This window comes from Pipistrellus kuhlii, unplaced genomic scaffold (genome assembly GCF_014108245.1).
Source record: "Pipistrellus kuhlii isolate mPipKuh1 unplaced genomic scaffold, mPipKuh1.p scaffold_m20_p_16, whole genome shotgun sequence".
Classification (NCBI taxonomy): Eukaryota; Metazoa; Chordata; class Mammalia; order Chiroptera; family Vespertilionidae; genus Pipistrellus; species Pipistrellus kuhlii.
Window position 1 is genome coordinate 19,297,492 of NW_023425471.1, and position 6,000 is coordinate 19,303,491.

Genomic DNA, 6,000 nt, shown 5'->3' on the forward strand with positions numbered 1-6,000 from the left:
TGGGGAATATAAAACTATTCCTTGTCTATTAGTCCATGTTTAAGATTTGGGCTTCCATTATACTATAAATGAAAACCTAATGAATGAGTTTATGTAGTGGAGTAACATGTCTCAATATGAACTGCAAAATTGTCATCCTGGATAAGTTACTGGAAGAGGGGCAGAATGAAAGAAAAGTGCCAAGGGATATTAATAATATGCATTCAATATTTTAATAAAAAATTAATTTCAGAAGTAAAAGTATAATGAATTAAATCATGCTCTTGTCACTGCTTTTGTCATACATACCTAGGGAAATCTTAGTTTATTTTCTATTCACCTATAACCTGAGAAATAATTGCCACTCAGCTCCTTGAAGTATAGACACAGTATCTAGAAACAAATAAACAATTTTTGAAATGCTAACCTCACAAACACAGCCTACAAAGTGAGGACAAATATCACAGAAGTGTTAATAAAGGCACAGAAGTTACAAATTAAATATCACTCAGAGAAGATGAAAAGATGCATGCATTATCCCATTATGTTTACAGAGAACTTATGGAATGATGGCCTTTCAAAAACTCTCTTTAGTTTATTTTCCAGAGGATCTTAGACTATTGAAGGAAACAAAACAAGAGGGAAATTATAGCTTTAGGAGCTGCCAGGATAATAGCTCATTGTGAAAAGACTGGTGGTTTCGTTTGGATACAGTTAAACACCAAAACTATAATTTTCTATTTACTTTCCTTTGTCATTGTAGATGTAGGGCATTTATTCCAATTTAATGCCATTTACTCTTTATCAGAAGGAGTCTTCCTGTAGATTCATATTGATCACATATCTTCTCTTGAAACACAATATAAAAACTATCTTTGTCACTCTTCTTTTGACATTGGCCATTGCTTCATACAAAACTCAGTTGTCATATAACTGAAGAAAAGCCTGTGTAATTCAGCTCTAATGGATTGTATGAGGTAAGGGAGCATTAAACTCTTCTAGTTTAAAATAACATAGGCCACATATCTTTTTTCCCCCCAACAGATTTATTTATAATACCTCAAACTTGGAAATAACCAATTTTATAGACACATCAATTGATGAAATTGTTATCCAGAGAATACAATACTACTCAGCAATAAAACAAATTCAACATTCATATAAGCATTTGTGTTGAATCTCAAAATATGTGTAGCCCTGGCTGGTTTGGCTCAATGGATAGAGTGCATTGATTTCAGAGAGAAAGGGATAGGGAGAGAGAGAGGGAAACATCAATGATGAGAGAGAATCATTGATCAGCTGCCTCCTGGAAGCCCCACACTGGGAACCGACCAGACAATCCAGGCATGTGACCTGACCAGGAATCAAAACCATGACCTCCAGGTTCATAGGTCAGTGCTCAACCACTGAGCCATGCCAGTTAGGCAACATATCTTAAAATGCACACATTTCAAGTGGAACATAAAAAAAGTTCTGCTGTCATTGTTACTGGAATATGTGACAGCTTCTGATTTATGGGTTTCTGCAGGGGGACCGGGGTTTGCTTAATCTGAACAAAGACTCATCAATCACAGGTGAGTTGGAGGGCCTGAATGCAAGCTATTGGAAGTTGGGTAGTTTTTGAACAGCAGTGTATGTTTCACCTTTTTTCTTGAACCAGCTCAGTTTTGACCTATTCTATATTAATTTCCTTTCATACAGTTTTTTTTTTAAATTAAGATTGCACCTTTTCTGGGAGATATCACTGTAACTTGACTGCAATACTTAATGAAAGTAGCTATAGTTTACAGCACAGTATATTGTGGATTTCCCCCAAAAGGTCTGATTATCTTATTGTGGTAATACATACCACTTGAATAAACAAGTAAATCTCTCTCTCTTGCCATTGCAGTTTTTGGTTAATGTTTTGTTCACTGATATGTTCTCAGCATTTTGAACAGTAATGGGCACATGGTAATCATTCACTGTATATGCAAGAATAAATAAATGAGGTAGTAAAGCATATGAAAACATACAGTGGATTCTACCCATAGATCTGATTCATTTTGGTCTAAAAAATGGTCTGGGCATTTCTCCCTCTCTTCTTTCCTCCTTCTCTCCCTTCCTTCTTCCCTCCTTCCCTTCCTCCCTCCCTCCTTTCTTCTTTTCCTCATTCTTATCATTGTCTTGATGATTTTTATGTACATTCTCCGTAAAGAACTAATGAGGCTTCCAAATGGAAGAGGAAATTGATCCATGCTGGCAAATAAAGTCCAATGGTAAGAAGCTATACAGAGACTAGTTTGATCTCAAGAAAGGCTTTCTAACACTTACAGTAATTAAAATGTAGAGTTGCCTACTTCTAGAAACAACGACTTTCCTATCATTATAGGTGTTTGAGAAGAAGAAGTGCAAGTGCCAGCATGAGTGGATCCAAGCTAAGAAAAAGATGCAAAAGAGGTTCACACTCTGAACACTTAAACACAGTTTTAGTGTAATTGAAAAATATAGAGAAGGCAACAAGAGAAGGATTTCTTTATGTTATGTTTGATTAAAAAACACTCATTATACATATATTTATCCCAAAGCAATTTCTGGTTGCTTTTAAGTATCAACTAGTAACTCTAATGTCAGGACAACCAAGAAAACACATATAGTGTTGTCAATTTTAAATTATACATACATATATATATATATATATATATATATATATATATATGTAATTATAATAATTTGAAATTTTAAAGCAATTAGTTTAGTATTTAACATATGATTCAATTATATAATGGCACTATATATAGTCAATTTCATGAGTACTAATAAGAGTAGTTAATTCATATATTCACATTAAGATCTTAAAAAAACTATTTCAATAAAGACTAACTTTTCACTTACATTTTTTGGTATCTTTTCTTTTGGAATTGCCTTCAGAATCTGTCTTATCATTTGTGACCATTCTTTTTTGGACAGAACAACAATAATAAAAACAACAGCAAACAGTATAATTTGGGAAAGTTGGCCACTTTTTCACTGGCTGCAACTTAATATACTATGTTTATATTTCCAATTATAAAACTTTTTCTCCAGAAAATGTTAACAGTGTTTCACCATTCAGGACACTCCAATGTGGGAACACAAACACAAGTTCAAAACAAGATTTCTTAAGTGTTTTAACTACTTGAAAAATATTTATCATTATATGATGACTCCTTGGATGAAAAGCATTCATTTTCAGTGAAATGTCATATCCTAATATATAAAACCCAGGGTCCGTAATGACTGACTGAAGGCTTGGCTGAATACCAGAAGTCAGTCTTGCAGTCATGCAGGTGCGGTGACCCAGAACTGACTGTTGAGAGGGCTGCAGAACAGGCCTGGAGAGAGGCCTGAAGAAATAGGCAGGATCTGATCTGCAGCCTCCATGGCAGCTGTTGATCAGCCATTGCCTCTCTCTTTCTCTTGGAGCTTTGCCAATAGCTGCACCTCTGTTTCTTTCCAGGCCTCCTCAAGGGGCTGCTTATAAGCCCCACTTCTCTGATTAGGCCCAGAGATAGGTCCAGAGAGGCTAACTGGCATAGAATCTGACCAATCAGAACCAAATCTGGGTGAACTGTGAGGAGCCAATGGCTGACTAGGAGGTGGAGTTTTTTACATTGACTGGCATAGGAAATGACCAATCTGAACCGAATTGGCTAGCAGAGGATGGCACTTGGGGTGAGATAAGGTATGCAGGGGAGGGCAGTTAGGGGCAAGATAGGCCAGTAGGGGAGGGAAGTTAGGGGTGAGATCAAGCAGGCAGAGGAAGTTAGGAGAGATTGGGCAGGCAAGCAGAGAGGTTATGGTTGACCAGGAAGGAAAGCAGAGGGGTTAGGGGCAATCAGGCAGGTTGGCAGAGGTAGCTAGGGGCAATCAGGCAGGTTGGCAGAGGCAGTTAGGGGGAATCAGGCAGGTTGGCAGAGGCAGTTAGGGGCAATCAGGCAGGCAGTCAAGTGTGCAGTTAGAAGTCAGCCATCCCAAATTGGGAGAGAGAAGTCCAACTGCTGGTTTAGGCCTGATCCCATAGGGATCAGGCCTAAACTGGCAATTGGACATCCCCCAAGTAGTCTCTGATGAAAGAGTGTGCAGGCTGGGCTAAAGGAACTCCCCACTCTGTGCACAAATTTCATGCACCAGGCCACTAGTCCTAATATTCTACCTAATAAAAGAGTAATACACAAATTAAAAATTACTCCTCTACATCCACAAGCCATGCCCACCAACCAGAGTAAGTATGCAAATAAACGCAACCAAGATGACTACAGCTACAGAGAGCAGGAGGGAGGCTTGGGTTTCCCAGACAATGGAGAAAGCCAAGCTTTCCTCCTGTCCTTGCCAGTCTAAACCTCCACTCAAGGCTACAAAGTTTCAATTATAGAAGGTAAACAGATCCAAACAGAAATGGTGGCAGCCATGGAGCTGGAAAGAGAAGGAGGCTAGGGTTGCCCTTGGCAATGGAGGAAACAAAGTTTTCTGCACACCCTGGCAGCCCCAGGCTTCCACTCCAGGCTACAAAGTTTCAATTATAGAAGGTAAATAAATTCCAGATACCAGGGCCTCTGCTTGGGTTGCCAGGGGGCATGGCTGTCTTAAAAACCACCACAAGTCCCTTGCTCAGGCTGCCCCATGCCCCAAAAGAACCCTGATCTGGGACATCCTTCAGGGCAAACCAGCTGGCCCCCACCCATGCACCAGGCCTTTATCCTATCTAATAAAAGAGTAATATTTAGATTGACCATCACTCCAACACACAAGATGGCTGCCCCCATGTGGTCAAAGATCCTGCACCTATGTGGACACAAGGTGGCCACCACTAAATGGCCAGCAGGGGAGGGCAATTGGGAGGCATCAGGCCTGTAAGGTAGGACAGTCGAGAAGGACCAGGCCTGCAAGGGAGGGCAGTTAAAGTTGATCAAGCCTGCAGGGGGGGGACACTTAGGGGTGACCAGGCCAGCAGAAGAGGGAAATTGAGAATAAACAGGCTAGCAGGGGAGCAGTTAGATATCAATCAGGCTGGCATGGGAGTGGTTAGGGGGTGATCAGGCTGGGAGGCAGAAGTGGTTAGGGGCAATCAGGAAGGCAGACAGGCGAGCATTTGGAAGCCAGCAGTCCTGGATTGTGAGAAGGATGTCTGTCTGTCCATTTAGGCCTGATCCGCAGGCAGACATCCCTTGAGGGGTCCCAGATTAGAAAGGGTGCAGGCTGAGCTGAGGGACACCCCCCTGCCCCTGTGCACAAATTTTTATTTATATATAAAGAGCCAGGTAGCATCAAGACCGAACGGGTGACCAGTCACCATGAAGTGCATGGAACACCTCTCATTACCCCCTCTCCTTCAACCCTGAGCCGCTCACCATGAGTGGTTCTAGTGGTGGGGCAGGACTAGGAACTGTTGAGCAGAGGTGGAGGGCTGCTTCGTGTGGTGACTATGAGTTTAATGGATCAGTCACCCAGGCAGCATCGAGCTTCATGGGGTGGCAGCATGCTTTCCGGAGCAGTCGAGGGGCAGGAAAGGGGAGAGTCTAGCGGAGCATTTGAGGGGCTGTGAGCATCGCAGAGCATCCCGGGGTGGGGAGCTTCACGTAGCATCACAGAATGGCAGAGGACAAGCTAGGCATAGGGATCCTAACCATGCATGATTTTGTGTGCGCTGGGCCTCTAGTTTAACTATAAAAAGTATTTAGTCATTCATATATTTTATAGTCTTGTTTGTATCATGTTTTGTTGACTTCTGACCTTCTTAACACTGAGATAATAAACCTATGTTGTTTGAAAGTTCTAAAGTTTATGCTAATTTGTTATAGCAGCAAAAGTAAATTAAAACAGTCAGGTAGCAGATATTTTTATAGTCATAATTCAATCAAATTTTCAACAAATTATTATGATTTTTCTAATATCATCAGTGGCATTATGTACATTAAATTATAGTTTACTAAGACATTTAATAATGACACCTATATATTATCCAATAAGTGTTTAATTTTTTTCTCAGAACTGCTCTTTTTT

At 40.5% G+C, this 6,000-nt stretch overlaps 1 long non-coding RNA gene across 1 annotated transcript in view; it reads right to left on the reverse strand.

Moving 5' to 3' along the window:
* LOC123652435 overlaps nucleotides 1-4,678 on the reverse strand; it is a 28,648-nt gene extending 23,970 nt beyond the window's left edge. The window contains exon 1 of the long non-coding RNA XR_006741786.1: nucleotides 4,636-4,678. This is a non-coding gene — a long non-coding RNA (uncharacterized LOC123652435). The remainder of the gene's footprint in view (nucleotides 1-4,635) is intronic.
* Between the last annotated feature and the right edge of the window lie 1,322 nt (nucleotides 4,679-6,000).